Genomic DNA, 17659 nt, shown 5'->3' with positions numbered 1-17659 from the left:
TATCTGTTGAATGGCTGAGTGCAGAAGCCACAAAAATGGAAGGAACCCAGGAGTGAGCTGAGAATAGCAAGGAGGTGAGTGGAAAGCAAGGCCCTTCTGTCCCTTACCCCTCTCCATTTTCCCTCCTTCCTCTTCCCTCCGTTTTTTCTACTCTCTCATCTCTCCTTTATTCTAATTTACCCCATCTGGTGTCAGCATCCTCTTTAGAGACCAGCGGAAGCAGCCATGGGCCTGAATTTGAATCACTTTTCCCAGTAAGTAGGTCACAGAAGTGATATTTACAAATAAATAAGCATCTCAAACTGATAAAAAGTAAATGAGTTATGTACCCTTAAAAATCTGCAGACTGGGTGGCCACGTTCTTTCTCTCTATTGTGTCCCTGATGTGTAAAAACTTCTCTTTTGGAGCTTATAGGCATAGCCCACAGTCAATTCTTTTGCATATTGTCCTAGGTGAGAGATTCAGCTTCCCTCAGAAGAAAAGCAATTAAATGCCATTGAAAGGCAAGTCTCATGAACAAACTAAATGATCAAGCTGGATAATATCTCTTTGGATCTGAAATAACTACAAAGGATGGAGGCTATATATTTCTGGTTTTAAACCTAAATTTGCTATAAATGTCCAGAAACATGGTCATACCGTTGTTGGAATAAGTACATATGCTCTCACAGTGACTGCTTTGAAAAATAGTACTCACATGTGTCTTCTGAGAATTTAATGTAAAAAAAATCATTATACCATCATCATACCTCATGCCTTTTACAGAATTCACAAGATGCCTGTATTTAAGTTTGTACGTCTGTAGAATGGGAGTCAAGAATGTTCTTTTCAAGTCATGGTGGGAAAATGAGAGTGCAGGGAAGGGAAGGCATAAATTGATTGGAGACTCACCAAAAAAAAAAAAAAAAAGGCACCAGATCAATGATGAGCGGTTGTTTTTTTGTTCTCAAATAAAATAACCATGGGAGCCTTAGAACCAAAATACGCCATTTTTCTTGCTTCTCATTCCCTAACCTCATCTATTCTCTGCCTCTCCCTTTCTTGTTGAATGTTCTTAGTAGATTTAACCTTCCAGATTATTCCCTATACTCGTGTTCTCTAAGTTCTTCACCCTCCGAACCCCATCCCCACCACTGGACCATTTTGTCCTTCCTATGAGTTGCGTTGTAGACGGCTGTCTACTTTCCCTGGAATGGGCTGCAGCCTGCAGCGGCTCTCAGCAAGGCCCTGCTGACACAGTGAAATAAAGTTAGAAAGCTGTATTAATTTAAGTGGCTGTTCTTCACATTTAGGACTGCTATTATGGTGTTGATGGTTGGTAATAAAAGACCTTTTAGTGTGGGAAATCAAATAATCTTATACAAACATAAATGGGCTCCGACAATGATTATCCTAATGTAATTGGAGAATGAACTCTGATTATGGGTGTCAGTTCTTGCCTTTCTTAAGGTATTTTAGGGCGAATCCAGTGATGGATAGATTGACACTAGCTCTTCATAAAGTATGGAGTTTATGAATATGTTGCATTTCTTATATTTGGCTTCTCTGTGCCCTATGCTATTATGAGTATGAGATTTGAAAGCTGGGTTGGCTTTGTGGAAGTTTCCAGACATTTTCTGCCATGAAATATGGTAGAGTAAAAATTGGGGAAAAAATCAAGCCAGTCATCAAACAAAATTCTGTATGGCAAGATGTGCTCATCCCCACTCAGGCTCCCAAGGGAAATGCAAGAAATTACATTTAGGAAGAAAACATATAAGATGAGACTAGGAAACGTCATGTGGGAAACAGTTCTCTATTTGTCAGGGCAATTATTCACCTGCCTAGGAAAAGGTTTCCATGTATCCTGGATAATGCCGTTGCCTGTGCTAAATAACATATGGTTAAAACATATTTGTTGAAATTTAATAACTGCAGTCAATGTGTCTTCTGTGAATAGCTGCCCTATTTGGTAACTGAGATCTACTGTCCTACTGAATGGAAGTAGAGTTCCCCGTCTTAATTACTCTAAGGAGATAGTTAATTTAATGCACTTGGGTTTTATAGATCTGCCAGTGGTGATTTTTATGAGTAGATAATGGAGGGCCAGCGGAGCACACTTCAAGGCACAGACATTTCTGCCATGACCAGCCTCGCTCCTCAAGCCAGCAGGATTTTGCTCACCTTCTTCCCTCCCCAGGGAAGGTCCTTTCTCTCATTCAGCCACCCCTTCCCCATCCCATCCAGGTGGTACCTCATTCACAACCTTCCCATCCTTCAAGGTTGAGAGCTCAAAGGCTACCTCATTGAAGAAGACTAATCCCTTTTCCATAAAAAGTAAACTCCTCCTCCTCTGAATGTGCACATCGTATTGCCTTGTCCGCAGTTACAGCAGTCACCTTTTCTCCCATTTGGCATAATATTCACCACTGTATCTCCCCAAATATCTAGTGGTGTCTTATTACAATCAGCATTCAGTAAGTGTTAAGTGAGTGAGGAAATAGACGAATGAATCTCAGTAAGTAGTCACTTGCCACTCCATCCTGAAGCACCTGCCTTTTGAACCCTCTTGCTGCAGGATTAGGGTCAACCTCTGAGTCCCTACTTCCTCCCCTTCAATGTCAACCTCAGATCATCTCTGCTGAGCCAGGTAACTACACTACATTTTATCAAACATGGCAATGGGTGTGTGCTGCATAAATAAGCGGGCTTTGGATGAAAATTGGTTAATCTTCAGTGTGAGCCAGAGCAGACTCAGGTGTAATTGAAAACCATGGCATGTATTTGGACTACAGATGAGCAAAAAGTATTCTGAAGCTATTTCAGGGTTACTTTTCAGAGTATGAGTTTCCCTCAAGTTCATGAGCTGAATAGTTCATGTTGGCACTAACCCATACTGTCTTTTACTTGTATTCATGTATTTTGAATGTTTGTCTAGAATCTCCAAATATATTTTGAGTACCTTGAAGGCAAAAACTCAACCTTGTAATCCTTTGTATATCTTAAAATAACATGACCATGATATCACATACAATACACTCTCAAAAATTTAAGTAGCATTTTTTTCAGTATAGTAGATCCTTAATAAATGAGTGGAAGAGGAAGTTTGGGAAGAGGTTTTTTGAAAGGATAGTATTTATGTCACAGTAGTTAGAAGAAAACAGTTTCCAGTCATGAGACAGTCATTCAATAATACTAGCAAAGTCTTATTCCTCAGCTTGGAATTCTGCCACCATCAGGAATGTTTTCTTCTTCAGGAAATTCTACAGGTTTAGGAACTGTTTTTTTGTGGAGTGAAAAGTTGTCCTAGCCAGTGAGATGTAACTTTGCAGAGTGAGATAGAATTTAAGACCCAGCTTGAGATGAAGGGTTTTTCTCTCTCTCTGCTTTATCCAGCAGAAGTCGTGCAGTCAGTGTGTTTCTTATTTACTTTTGGCAGAATCCAAAAAGATTAAGCTCAAAACAGATTTTATTCCTTAGAGTGTCAGGTCTACCTGGAAATCCCATGAGATTGGGACTCATAAACTTTCCTTTTCTGTAGGTATTTACAGTCAGAGATGTGGACCCAGAGAAAGCTTTATTAATGAGATTTTATTCATATTTTAAAGTAAAAACAGCACCATATATAACCTTCACCAGCTCACCTCATGGGTTGGTGCTGACAAAACTATCACATTTTCAATTTCCTTGACATACTTGAGTCCTCATCTTGGTGAGTTGCAGGTTAGAACTACAGATTAGCCAGGTGAATGGGGTTGGGCTCCTTCATGGTGCTCCAGGAAGAATGACTTTGTTCTTTGAGAGAACAGGCATCTATGACAGTTCTCAGCAGCCATCATATATATGTACATCCTTTTGCTTCAGCACCACCACATTCCTGGACACTCCCATAACACTAAGCCTTGTGAACCTCCTGCCCATCTAACCAGGAACATGGTTTCCCATTTCACTTTGTTTTCCTTGCAGGTGAACCACCTCTTGGCATCTCCACTCTGGTTCTCTCAGTTTCCAATAGGTGACATTGCCACTGTTGGCAAACCTGGGAGATTCCCAGCACTTGGCATTTTTTCCTGGACATTAGGATACACCTTTTAGAGACAGGATGAAGCAGCATTCTTCTAAGTGGAGCATCCAGGCGGCTGCTTTCTTTAGCATGAGGATTGTCTCTTCCTTTTTTTCCTGTTATGTTATCCTTGGAGAACATAACTGGCAGGCAGCTGGCAAGGTGTTAGCCTTGGTTTGGTATTAATAAAAAAGAATAAGAGATCTGTTCAGCTTAGATAAGCACAGAAATTGCATTGCTGCATCTCTTCTTTTCATTTTATAAAGGTTACAATGTTTTTCTAGCACCAAAATAATAAGAAATCAATGGAATGGCTAATCTTTTGGTACCATTTTAGCATGAATTTCAACTACAGGAGATTAGCCATCTCTCAGAAGGTTAACATCTTGCAAAGGAAGACTTCTTTTATTCCTGTGACATGGTTTTTCTTTGGTGAGGCACTGAAGATGGGCCGTCAGCTGAGAGCAGTACAGTTATTTAGCATTAGGGTTAGCATCACGTTTTGTTTTGAAAACCTGAAGGTGTTAATCACCTAAAGGGAGAATTCTTCCAGAAGAACAATAGTGACACTTCCCAAAGAGCATGTATTTGGGACCTTCTTCATTAAGAAAATGTGTCTCTTTTCTGGGCCCTGCTTGGCCCTGTTGAAGGCAGATTGGAAGAGAAGCTGCGCCGTGCAGGCAGATGTTGGAAGAGGCTGTGCTGTGCCAGCTTTGGAGGAGGGACTCAGCATCGGGGCTGCCTTCCAATTGCTCTGCGGAGGGATCAGTACGAGGCTGTTGCCTTTTGAAGATGGGGCTTTGAGAGAGTGGCCAGTAAAGAGAGTGTGAAACATATCCAATTTATGCAAATCCTCACCATACATGTGAGCACATGGATTAGTAATTTGTCTGATGGCAGCATTTGCCAATCATACTTTTTTCTCCAGACTGAGGGCTCAAGGGGCATTGATCCGCTCTGAGAGGGATCCCAGCACAGTGTCAGTAGCTGAGATCCAGCCTGGACAGAGGCATTTCTGAGGAGGAAGGAAGGAAGGATCCCCTTGGAGTTTCGTTTTGAGAATATTTGCCCTGTAGAACAAAAGTATAATAGATGGAGAAAGGTTCGTACTTCTTCCACCCCGTAAATATTTTTTAAAGTTCACTATTCTGAGTTAATTGCAGATTCACAAGTAGTTGGAAAAAATGATACAGAGAAATCCTGTGTCCCTTTTACCCAGGCCACCCCCACGCAGTAACATCTTGTCAAACTGTAGTAGAATGTCACAATCGGAATATTGACATGCATGCAACTCACTGGTCCTAATCAGGTTTGCCCAGTTTCCCTTGTGCACCGCTGTGCGTGTATTTAGTTCTTTGCAGTTTTCTCGTGTGTAGGTTCCTGAGTCTAACACCACAATGACCCGTGTGTTCACAAGCACACCCATCTTCCTTCTGCTCCGGTCCCCAAACCCTGGCAACCACTAACGCGTTCTCCCTTTCTATAATTTCGTCATTTTAAAAATGTTATGTGGTCGGGCGCAGTGGCTCAAGCCTGTAATCCCAGCACTTTGGGAGGCCGAGACGGGTGGATCATGAGGTCAAGAGATCGAGACCATCCTGGCCAACCTGGTGAAACCCCGTCTGTACTAAAAATACAAAAAATTAGCCAGACATGGTGGCGGCGCCTGTAGTCCCAGCTACTCGGGAGGCTGAGGCAGGAGAATGGCGGGAACCCGGGAGACGGAGCTTGCAGTGAGCTGAGATCCGGCCACTGCACTCCAGCCTGGGCGGCAGAGCGAGACTCCGTCTCAAAAAAAAAAAAAAAAAAAAAAAAAAAAAAAAAAAAAAAAGTTACGCAAATAATATTTTATAGTATCGAAGCTTGCAGAACTGGATTTTTTAAAACCATATAATTTATTTGAGATTTAGCCTGGTTGCTATTCAGCCATTCACCTGTTGAAGGACACCTGGAGTGTTTCCAGTTTTCTGGCTCTTATGAATAAAGTTGCTACATAACGTAACACTTGTGTGCAGATTTTTATGTGAACATAAAACAGTTTTAAATCCTACTTTCCCTCACTGTCACCCCCCACTTTTTTTTTTTTTTTTTTTGCTTTGCTGAACACTCCGTGTCTCCACAATCGCAGCTCATGGGCAGAGAGTACAGGCGTCTTTTCAGACTGCATGTGATGCGTTACCACAAAGGAGCCTTCACAGCCTTCATGAGAGCGAGCAACGTCACACCTTTCCTGCAGGCAGGGAAACCAAGGTAGGAGGCGCGTAGTACTCACAGCCCCTCCTCCCAACCACGTGTCCCTTCTTCTAGCCTGATCTCCATCTTTCTCCAGAGACCCTCTTCCTCTCATCTCCCCTCTTCAAGTTGCAAGGTGCCTACCCTGCGGAGGGGGCAGAGGGGATGTGATTCTTGTGCAGATCCCCTTGCCCCTCTTGCAGATTGTTTCCATGAAGCTTACGTTTGTTATGATTTTAACCCTATTGACACGGAGCAGGGGTGAGTGGTGATGAAAGGGAGGGAGGTTCTGGGAGGAAGTGAGAGTTCATCCACTTCGGTGCTTTTGCAATCAGCTGCTGATGCCACCGGCACAACCCAGGAGCTGTGTTTGTCTCACCAGAGGCTGAGGGGCATTTTATCCATTTGTAATGCATAGGCCAGGGTCTGGGCAGGTCCGAATGCACCCGTGAGGGTCCACTAGGGCAGGAAGGACGACACCCTGGTCCTGGCTCCCTAGTTCATTCGACTTCTCACCAAGGGTGGTGCTTTAAAGGTTGGGGAACTGTGTGCGAAAGGCCATGGTTCCTACAGTTCTTTCACAGCCATGAAGCAGTGCTCATCACTGGCACCCTGGTCTTCTGGCCTTTTTTTATTCTTTCTGCCTTTCTTAAGCAGGGTCACGGACCATATTTCAGGCCTGTGGTTGCCTTCTGTGGGATCCTAGTGGCCTAAAACAAACGTTCTGTTATTCCAGGGCTTCCATCACCCGTGCCCAGCTTCACCTTCCAGCTTTACCTTCCGCCCCTGCTAGCTGTCCCCTCCGTGGTTACCCACAAGCCGCTCTCCTCCTGCCACCAAGCCTTACAGGGTTACTGATCACATCTCGTTCTCACCTACTTTTTGGGATGCTGTTCTTCTATTTGAAATGCTCTTTCCTCTGCTCTTCCTAGCAACCTCACCTTTGAGGCGTAGTCCCAACATCTTGTTCCCTGATTTGGAATTTGTGTTTTACACACTCTGCTTTCAGTGTATAGGATATCAGTGGTCACAGTCCCTCTTTGTGGGTCTACATCTCCGTGGACTCTGAGCTTCTTAAGAATGGGTTGTGCTCTCCTTTGACCTCTCAGTATCCGTTATTTAGCAGCCACCTAATGGAAGTGTGCTGAATGAAGGATGGAGAAAAAAGAGAGTGCTGCTCTCCCTGGCCTCAGGGGGTCCTGCTCCCCATGTTAACCAGACCCTTCCCTTGTACAGTGGTGCTGTAGAAGTCCCAGGTGCTGTTCCTGGGCACCTGCTGGAGAAAACGCTTTGTCCCACCACACAGGGCTCAATTCACCTCACCTGCCGATCCCCTGAAATGCCAACCAGTCCCTGAGATGTCTATTATCCTAGGCTAGGGGCATTCCTGGGAAATGAACGGGTTACTCCACCATCTTCTCCTTTATTAACTAGTTCATTATTTTATTTATGTTATTTTTTAATTTCCTGATTTCTCTTAACCTCACATTTGTACCTTTCAGGTGCCTATGTGTTTCCAAAGCACTTTACCAAGCCAGTGCCGCATAGACAAAAATGAGATGTTGCCTCCAGGTTTCTTCTGTTTAGGTGAGGGCCAGAGGGGTCTCTAGCCTGACAACCAGCAGCACAGTACATGAAATGGGTGCCTGGAGGAAAAGGGGGTGGGGGGGAGGAATAGGTCAGACAATCATGAAGAAAAGAGCTTTTGCCTACTTAAAAGAAATTAAATCAGAGTTCAGAGTTTTTCTCCTTTAGAGACAGTGAAAACAATCACAAATTTGAAATAGAAGAATTTTTCTTTGAAACATCTGCACACTGTACATGTGTTTGTGTACGCCCTGCATGCTTAAATTAGTCTTCTCATCTTGGAATTTGAGCAATCATCTCAATGATGTTTATTAGACTCCCCCAAACTATGAATTACAGTGTCTGTGGAAGCACCTACCTTGGTTGAATGCTCTTATCACTTGGTCCTTCTCTGGCGCCCTGGCCCCTCCATGTCTGCCTGCTCGTCTGTGTACTCAGATTCGTGCTCAGGACACACACTGTCCTGGTTTGTGAAACTGCCACATAGTGGTTGTCTCCATTCCAAAATGCTGCTTCCTTCTGTCCTTTCCCTAGTTAGACGAGAAGTAAGTCTTATTTCCCCAACCAGCCCAGAGGCTTCTGGTAGACCGAAAACAATATTCTACTCCATACTTTGTACCTGGCAACAGTCTAATATGTATATGTTCATGTTTAAAAAGTGACTTCCAGATCGCAGATGGTCCCAGGGGCTAGACCAGGCCATGCCTGTGCCTGTGAACCATGTCCCTCAGAGTAGGGAGCCTGTGGCTGGCAAGCCCTGCACCGTTTTCCCAACTGAGGAACGCACAGGCAGTGGTACTCACACCCTCTGATCTTTGCCTGAACCATGAGCAGAGAGGCCGTGCTTCCAAAAGTCAGTTTCTAACACCTGTCTGTCATCCAGGCTGTGATTCCCATTTTGGGCCTGAGGTTAGTCAGGCCCAGTGACGTTGCATGGCCTTTGTGTATTGGTGTCACATTTATCAATGTAAGAGCTCCTGACTTTAGAGCACTCATTAATCTGTTCATCTATTGTCAGTTGTCCTTGGAAACGAATACCACTTGACTGATCAGAACGGATCCTGGAATATGTGTATTGACAAAACTATCATAAGTCTGCCTTAAACCTTGGGATTGCCTCCTGCCAGCTCTTATTTATTCAGTGTGGCTCAAAAGAACAGAGGCCTCTTGGAAGTGGCCAGATGGCCCCTGCGTCAGCCTCCCTTCCTCTCTTTCTTCCTCATGAAGTAAATGAAAGTCTGCAGTAAGTGATCTTGAATGTTTAATTTGATGCTTTGATATCAAATTTTGGAGCCATTTCGGCGAGCGTGTGGCGCCGATTCCATAATGAGATTCCACATTTGCTCGAGCAGCTAGAAAAATCTGTGGACCTTCGTGTACCACCCACTGTTACTGAGATTTCACTGGATGCTTCTGACAAGTCTTGCCCTTTGGGGGAATTGCACCATGGGACCTTCTGGGCAGGGTCGGTTAGAGAACTGGAGTTGTATTCACATTTTTTATTGCCACTCCAACTATTAGATTCTAGAGTTCCTTTCCCTGGGAAAGCTAAGGTCTGGTGCAATCTTTTCTGTCCATCAGGAAGCAGGATTTTGATTTGTTTATTTGTTTTCTCATTCGTTTCAGTGGATTTAGCTTAGCTTAATAAAGTTCAAGCAACCTGTCCAAAATCATAAATTAACCTTTGTGGTTCAAGATTACTGATTTCCTCAGGGTTCTGCCAGAATTTACAACCCTCTCCACTTCCTTCCTTCGAATTATAGAATCTTAAAAAGGCCTTCAAAGTCATCCAGCTTTATTTCCCACTTCTTTCAGATCTCTGATAGGTCTGCATCTAGCTCCTGCTTGGATCAGACGCTATCAACAGACACACAGACACATGTTGGTGTGCCCTGAGCCCTTCACAGGTGTGCTCTCAAATATTAATAAATGAATACACTTCATTTTTACGGAACCATCACATATACGTGGTTGTGGTGACACCCTTGGACCATTGCCCTGAAGGTGCTGAGTAACTTGGTGTTGCCAGGGTCTTGCTAGCAGGATGATGGCTTAGGAGCAGGTGAGCTGGTGCTGAAGACAAGCTGCATTCCCAAGGAGTGTGTGAAGACAGCCTCATGGCTGGGCCAGGGTCAGGGTGCTGCATGGCTCTGCTCAAAGTTGGCCAAGTGGGCAGTGGGACAACTGTGGAGTTCTTGTAGGCAATTTATTCTTAGACCACAGTATAGATGATGTGGTCAATTATGGCTGATTTGCTATGTTAGGCAATTCTTGCATTGCTATAAAGAAGTACCTGAGGCTGGATAATTTATAAAGAAAAGATGCTTAATTGGCTCATGGTTCTGCAGGCTGTACAGGAAGCATGGTGCTGGCGTCAGCTTCTGGTGAAGCCTCAGGAATCTCACAATCATAGCAAAAGGTGAAGTGGGAGCAAGAGGGAGAGGAGGTGCCACACACCTTTAAACAACCAGGTCTTAGGAGAGCTTCTATTGCTAGGACAGCACCAAGAGGATGGTGTAAAACCATTCATGAGAAATCCACCCCAAGATTCAATCACCTCCTAGCAGGCCCCACCTCCACCAGGCCTCACTCCCAGTAGGCCCCACCCCCAACACTGGGAATTACATTTCAACATGAGATTTGGGGGACAAATATCCAAACCATATTGCTTGCCTAATGCTGTTGGAAAATCTCCTGTTGAAATAGTGCCACGAATACAAAAAACAAAAAAGGAAAATGAAGGCTACTCCATTGCTCTCTTTTCCTGATGCGGCCTCATTACCTCATGAAGCATTCAATTCCAGGTTTGCACAGCTTTGAGTTTGCACAGACTATCTTAAAAATGCTTGCTTATACCAGCCTAAAACCTTGCTCTCTGTAAATTCCACCCAAGAGTTTGTGTTTTGTTTTTGGAATAGTAATAAATACATGAAACTCAGTGTTTACCCAGCCTGGGTGTACCTGGAATTATAAGGAGATCCATTTTAAAGTATGAACTTGGAGGCCACGCCCATGGAAATTCTGTTTAATAGGAGCCCAGGAGATGTATATTTTCGTAAGGCTTCATAGGTATCACTCATGCATACCCAGGTCTGAAAAAATACTGCTTTCCCATAATCCTTCAGTTGGTAGCTGAACTCTTCTAGGTTAATTGAACATTTTTTCATAACCACAGGCACGACTTTTTTATGGAATTAAGAACTAGGCTCCTGACATACAGGTCTCGTTCATTGCACATTCTTGCTTGTATTTCACTGAGGTTCACAGCACTCAGCTATGAAGGGAGATAGAATTTAGACTCCCAAGTGTATCCATTTACATCATGCACGCTGACCTGAGTGGGTTAGTCATATCTAATGCTGATCATCTAGAAATACTCCAAATCCAGACTCTCAAAAAAAAAAAAAAAAAAGTCGGTGAATTACAGAATTTTCTTTTAAGGCTCATTGTCCTTTTCTGTCCTTTCCTTTCAATTTCAAGTTCCCTAATTAAATGTGTGAACAGAGAAACTGTGTTCTTGATAGATGTAACCTGTCGTGGGTTGCAGTCCATAATGGAAAACCTAGTTCCGTTTGTTTTGTTTTTTTTTCTATTTTTCTTTTCCGTTACACTTGTAAACCTATACCAAAGTAAGTAAGGTATAAACATCTTTAATAAAAAGAATAAATAAGCAATAGAGGAGATGACTTGTCAGGCTTTGAGAGAGCTTTATCACCACCAGCTCTAAAATAGAAGGCACTGTTATTACTCATGACTCCAGTGAACTCATAGCAGATGTAAGTCCTTCCTCTCAGCCACATCCTTTCTGATTGTTGCCTCTTCCATTTGAATCGAGCTGTGGTCTTCTTCTGTCTGCCCACACAGATGGTGGTCCTCTGAAATACAACATAGTCTCCTTTTTACATCTGCTCAGACTGATCCTATAACACCAAGCAAATCTTTTATTATGTTACTGAGTTTGTGGCTAAGATAGCTACAATTCTACTTCCAAGATTAACAAGGAGTGCCGTGGCATAATCATAGCTTACTGTAGCCTCAACCTCTCAGGCTCAAGTGATCCTCCCATCTCAGCTTCCCAAGTAGCTGGAACTATAGGTGTGCAACACCATGTATGCTACTGTTTCAAATTTTTTTTTTTTTTTATAGAGACAGGAGTCCCACTTTGTTGCCCTGGCTGGACTTAAATTCCTGATCTCAAGCCATCCTCCCTCCTCCCAAAGTGCTGGGATTACAGGCTATTTTAAAGTACTCTTTTTCTAGTACACAAGAAATATATACTCATCATAAATGAGTTAGAATATAGAGCTGAATGACTAAAACAGTAGTTAGAGAGATGAAAATGTAGATAGGCAAACATAAATTTATTTTTTCAGGAGACAAGAAAAACATACTTCACTCAGGTGTTTAACTTCCCCCTGCTTTTTTATTTTTCAATAAAGAGCATTCCATGAGCATTTTTTCAACACAAATAAATGTGTATACTTACTATGCAGATAAAGTACAGCTCCTTCTACTATTTTTGGGTATGCAGGTTGCTTCTAGTCCTCTACTATTATAAATCGTAATGTTCATAATCACCTTTACATCATGATAATTAAATGTTGGTATATTATTCTAACTCGTCTAAGAAAACCATTCTTTCTTCTATATCCAGAGGTAAGGTTTAGCTGCCTTATTTTACTACCAGGCACAGGGAGTGGGGCTTTTAAGAAACTAGAAATGGCCATTTCATCTGACCTGGAACCTAGGTTCATGTGAGGCCCCGTCCTCTCTCTCCAGGTCTCTACGTTTGGTGGGAAGGCTTGGTTCTAATCATGCTTCGCCTTCTAGGAGCTACTCCAGAGCTCCATTTCCTTCTTCCTGTCGCAGTAGGGGAGGGAAGCATTTCTTTGTGCCAAAGAAGGTGGAGAATGAGAGGGAAGGGAGGACACAAGGGACCAGCCTGACAACAGAGAAAACGCTGACATAAATTAATCAAACGAGGCATCTCACAGGATTGAATTAGTTCCTGATTTATGGCTGCAGTGCAGTGTCTGCCAGGCCGTTTTTCCATGCTCATCCATTGCTGGCCCTGATTTATGTCAGCATCCCAGTGCACTGGCTGACTGGGGATCCTTGTGGAATGGATGGAGAGAGAGGGCTGCTCCAGTGCCGGCCGGCCCCGGTCCAATCTTCATTCCACCCCTCAGAGTGCAGACCCATTTATCAACTTCATTATTTGCCTCATAAACTCAATGCCTGCATCTTTAGGCTCTGTCATATTGCTGTGGAAGCTGGGATGGGGAAAAAGAGAAAAACGTAATTCTACTTTATCTTTACTTATGCATTCTTAGAGATTCTTAAACTGCAACAGGATTGAAGCTAAGTCGGTGCTGATGGTTCTTGTTATTATCTGCAGGGAGGTGTCTACCCTTATGTTAGCCTCATCGCGTTACTGCTAATTTTTGTAATGAGAGGCACCTTGGGGGGTGATTTGAAAGGTGATGTGATTTGAATGCTGGTGGCTTCCTTTCCTTTGGGGAAACAATTTGCCACTGCAATAATTCCTTATAGAGAAAAGATTGCTGGGGACACTCTGCTGTATATGCTAGAAATCTATCTGTGGCTAGTGGTTACTCATTTATTTATTTGTTCACTCAATTTATTATTCTTTTAAGTTCTTACAGTGTGCAACGTACTCGGATCTGTACTCCTATCAATACCCTATGAGTCTCAGACTCCAAGAATTTTGTGGTCTACAAGTAGAGACAGATATTAAACATATTACTAAATAATCATGTTATTATAGCTGTAACATTAATGATAATATTCTGATAAGTGATTCACAGTTATGTGGAATATTTCTAATATTTTAAGCAAACATGGAAGACATTTTCTTAGGAATTCATATGAAATATTCCTTCACATGTAATTTTTTTAAAGCATGGGTTTAGTTGTTGGAAATGGCTGTTATCACTTGGAAGCAAGCTCAAGGTAAAGTGGAAGATTAAGTTCACTAATAATAACTTTGGTTCAGAATTGTCCAAGTGATGCTTGATTATCCAGCCATGTAACTTTTTGTAAAAATTCAACTTTAAATGTCATAATTTCCAAATCTATATCCCAGGCAACAGATTCAACATCTCAAAACTCATTTTTTTCATTTCCAAATAGTACCTACCTTATACATTTGTTGTTAAAATTAAATGAGATAATGTATTTTTTTATACACACACATCACGATACCTAGTATCTTCTAGGTATTTGACCGATGTCTGTTATTTAGATTTATTTTTTCTTGCCCAGCTCTTTCTCCTATGTTTCAGAAATATATATTGTTTTTTGGACATCAGTAATTGGATATCCTACAGAAACTTCAAAATCAGAATATTAAAAAGAAGACTGAGTTTTCTCACTCAAATCTGCTCCTCCTGCTGCTCATTGGATACCAATAAATCTGTGTTGCCACTGTCTACACAGATGCTCGAGTTCAAAGCCTAGTACAGTCTCCCACCCACACTATCCCATGCCTCTAGGCTCCAGCCACACTGAGCTCTTTCACTTTCTCTACCATGCCTGATTCTCCCGCTCTCTGGGCCTTTGTCCGTGGGGCTTTCTCTGCCTGAAACACTGTCTTCTCTTATTTTAACTATTTTTCTACTCTACATCCTTCAGGTCTCAAGTAGGAGTTACTTCTTCCAAGAAGCTTTAACCCTGCGCGCTTCTCTGGCAGGTCTCTTCTAAGCTCTCGGTGCTGTCTTGCACTGTTGCCATCACAGCACTTAGCATATTGTACTGCAAATGCATCTGAATTTTTCCTACTGATCCATGATCTCTATGATTCAGTCACTGTCATGTTCATCACGCTCGTGTCCCCAGAGCCTTTCATAGATTGAGGAGTAGGTGCTTGGTATGACACTACTGAGCGCATGAGTCTATCTTCAAAGTCAATTCCAATAGAAAGGAGTTTCAAAAATAATTTAAAGGACACTTTAAATTAAAGGAGGGTTAATCTTCCAGTTGAGTTCAAAGCATCTGCATTTACATGCTATTTCCATACAGGGAGCTTCTGCTATGCATTCAGATAAGCAGCCACCATGATTCACATGCTATGGAAGGAACAGACCAGCATTAAATCAATTCCATGAATTTTCCAATAATGATGAAATAAACCAACTACACTTGCAGTACCTAGGTTCCAGCCCCTGGCCTTCTCAGCAGCATGCCTTCTTCCCCTCTTCTCTCCCCTAAGGAGGTTCTTGTACCCTGGGAAAAGAGCAATGATTCTTCCAGCCCCTACCCTCTGCTGTTTCTTTGACATCTTTCAAGAATTGCAGTGTTAAAGAGCACTTTCAATGTCTTGGTCTCTTTTCCTGGGAGAGCAGATGTTCAGAAGGATTCTTCACTGAAACTCTGGGAAAAGACAAGCAGTCTCAGACCTTGGCTGTGAAATTCTCCCTAGACAACCCGGCATCAGACACAGAGCAAACGGTTCGAGCGCTGGCTTCCTGTGGGATATTGATTTTCCCTCTCTGCTACAGCATTTTCCTCATCCTCTTGGCATCCACTGGAAAAATGAAACATGAGGTTTTAAAAACTAAAAATACTGAAAGTGACAGGCTGTTCTGGCACCACGGGTTATATGAGAATTCCAGCTGAGAGGAGACTGATGTGGCACCCGGTTGCCCTTCAGGGGTCATCAAGTGGACTTTTAGACTGTGGAGTGGATTGAGGCAAATAACAGGTATCAGGAAGGGCAAGATAAGAGCCTTTTGGAAAAGTGGACTGGAAGAGGGTCGAGAAAGCAAATCTGGTGAGATAATGGAAGACAGAGATAATGACCCCACAGAGCAAACTGGAAACACCTTCTCGAGGTGCTTTTGCAGCCACAGAATTGGTAACTGCAGACAGGAAGAAAATGAGAGTTTGGATGGCCAATTCTCAAGTAAAACGAAGAGGTGTCTGGCCAGCCTCACTCCCTGAAATCTCTTCTTCAATTTGGCCTTTGTCAGCGGATGACTTTCAGCTCTCCTGCTGGTGAGGTCTCCACAGCCAAGGCTAACAGGCTGAGCCTCATTCCTACAGTCTATCTGGGATCCTGTCTTATAGGGGAGAGATGTGAGAAACTCTTACCTAAGGCTCAGGAACTCTGAGTCTCCCCAGGGAGTCTGGGTCCAAATTTCTCCTTACTGACCACTTCTTCGCGTATGAGGAGCCGGCTAATTGTGCTCTTGCGGGGACAAGCTGCCTCCCAGCTTTACCAGGATCCCCCTCCTTCTAGGTGGAGGGGGCTGTGGCTCCGGGTAGACCTTTCCTGTTTCCAGTGCTGGGGCTTTGTAGGCCTGTGGCTTCTATGGGCAATGAGGTAAAATGCAGAACACTCACTCATTTAGACTTAATTCAGGTAAACACACATCATTTTCTTTACATATGTCTCATGCATTTAAACTAAAACTCAAGTTTAGCTGATTGCCTTGTATTTTTATTTGCTGAATCTGGAGAAGCTAACCCCCACTCACCAGTGTGTTTCTTTTTCTTTTCTGATCCATGACCTATCCAGTTTGATTTCAAGCCTGGCTATTGGGCTATATCCTTGTTTTTTTGTGGGTTTGTTTTGTTTTATTTTGTTTTGTTTTTGTTTTTGTTTTGACACAGAGTCTCACTCTGTCAGCCAGGCTGGAGTGCAATGGCGCAATCTCGGCTCACTCCTGGGCTCACACCATTCTCCTGCCTCAGCCTCCTGAGTAGCTGGGACTACAGGCACCCGCCACCATGCCTGGCTTATTTTTTGTATTTTTTGTAGAGACGGGGTTTCACTGTGTTAGCCAGGATGGTCTCGATCTCCTGACCTCACGACCTGCTCACCACAGCCTCCCAAAGTGCTGGGATTAAAGGCGTGAGCCACCGTGCCTGGCTGCCTGGCTATATCCTTTTATTCTGAAAAGTAAATCATAGATGGATGGGTAGACAGACAGATAGTTAGGTAGATACTATGTATTATTGCTTGGTTGTAAGAGTAGAGGGGAGCGTTCATGGTGTATATTCATTGTATAGCTTGAATCACAAGTTTGCTTAATTTTCAAAAACGTGCTTCTCAACCTTTTGTAACTTTTTTCCTATTTTAAAAACAGAAACACTCATACAATGTTCTTTGACCTTCTTCATAGCCCACAAACAAAAATGATTTTATTTCGTTTTAATTTTTGGTGCTTATATTATTATTAAAATGCTTACTTGGCTTTCCAAATATAAAATTATAATATGATTTTTTTCCCAAATTACATATATATCACCATTCTAACTGGCCCCCAGGAAGATGCATCTCAATTCATCCCTTTCAAATGAATCTTAACTGCCTGTCTCCAGGAAACCTCCTCAGACTCCCTTCGGGAGAATTTGTTGCTCCACTGATCCACCTGTCAACCCCTATTAAAATATGTCACTTATGTATTTGTGATCCAACTGAACATTGAAATGATCCGGAAAGAATTTTTTGTTTTGTTTTCACTTCTATATCCCAGACTTTTGCAAACCCAATACCTATGTGTATTTAATAACCTTGCTAATATATGATTACAACAATAAAGAACAGTGGTATTACAGCAGCAAAACTTGTATCCAGAGAAAGAAATAATTGGCTCTCCAAAGTTAGATGTTTGACTGAAAATTGGCAGAGATTAGTGCCTAATAATCATTTAGTTTTGTTTCTCTCATCTGTGCATGCTGTTTATTTTTGTTTAATTTTTTAACTCGGTAAAGGATCATTTCCTTCTCATGTGGTTTTTGTGAGCTAATGTGACAAAATGGTTAAGAAATTA

The 17659-nt window shown here is 42.6% G+C and overlaps 1 protein-coding gene across 7 annotated transcripts in view; it reads left to right on the top strand.

The window, feature by feature from the left end:
* The window catches only part of LOC105476165 (opioid binding protein/cell adhesion molecule like), a 1438816-nt gene that overhangs the window by 647592 nt on the left and 773565 nt on the right, over positions 1–17659 (top strand). The gene's annotated exons all lie outside the window — the stretch shown is intronic.

This window comes from Macaca nemestrina, chromosome 12 (genome assembly GCF_043159975.1).
Source record: "Macaca nemestrina isolate mMacNem1 chromosome 12, mMacNem.hap1, whole genome shotgun sequence".
NCBI classification, from domain to species: domain Eukaryota; kingdom Metazoa; phylum Chordata; class Mammalia; order Primates; family Cercopithecidae; genus Macaca; species Macaca nemestrina.
The sequence above is the reverse complement of the archived record's forward strand: the minus strand, read 5'-3'. Positions and strand labels throughout refer to the sequence as shown.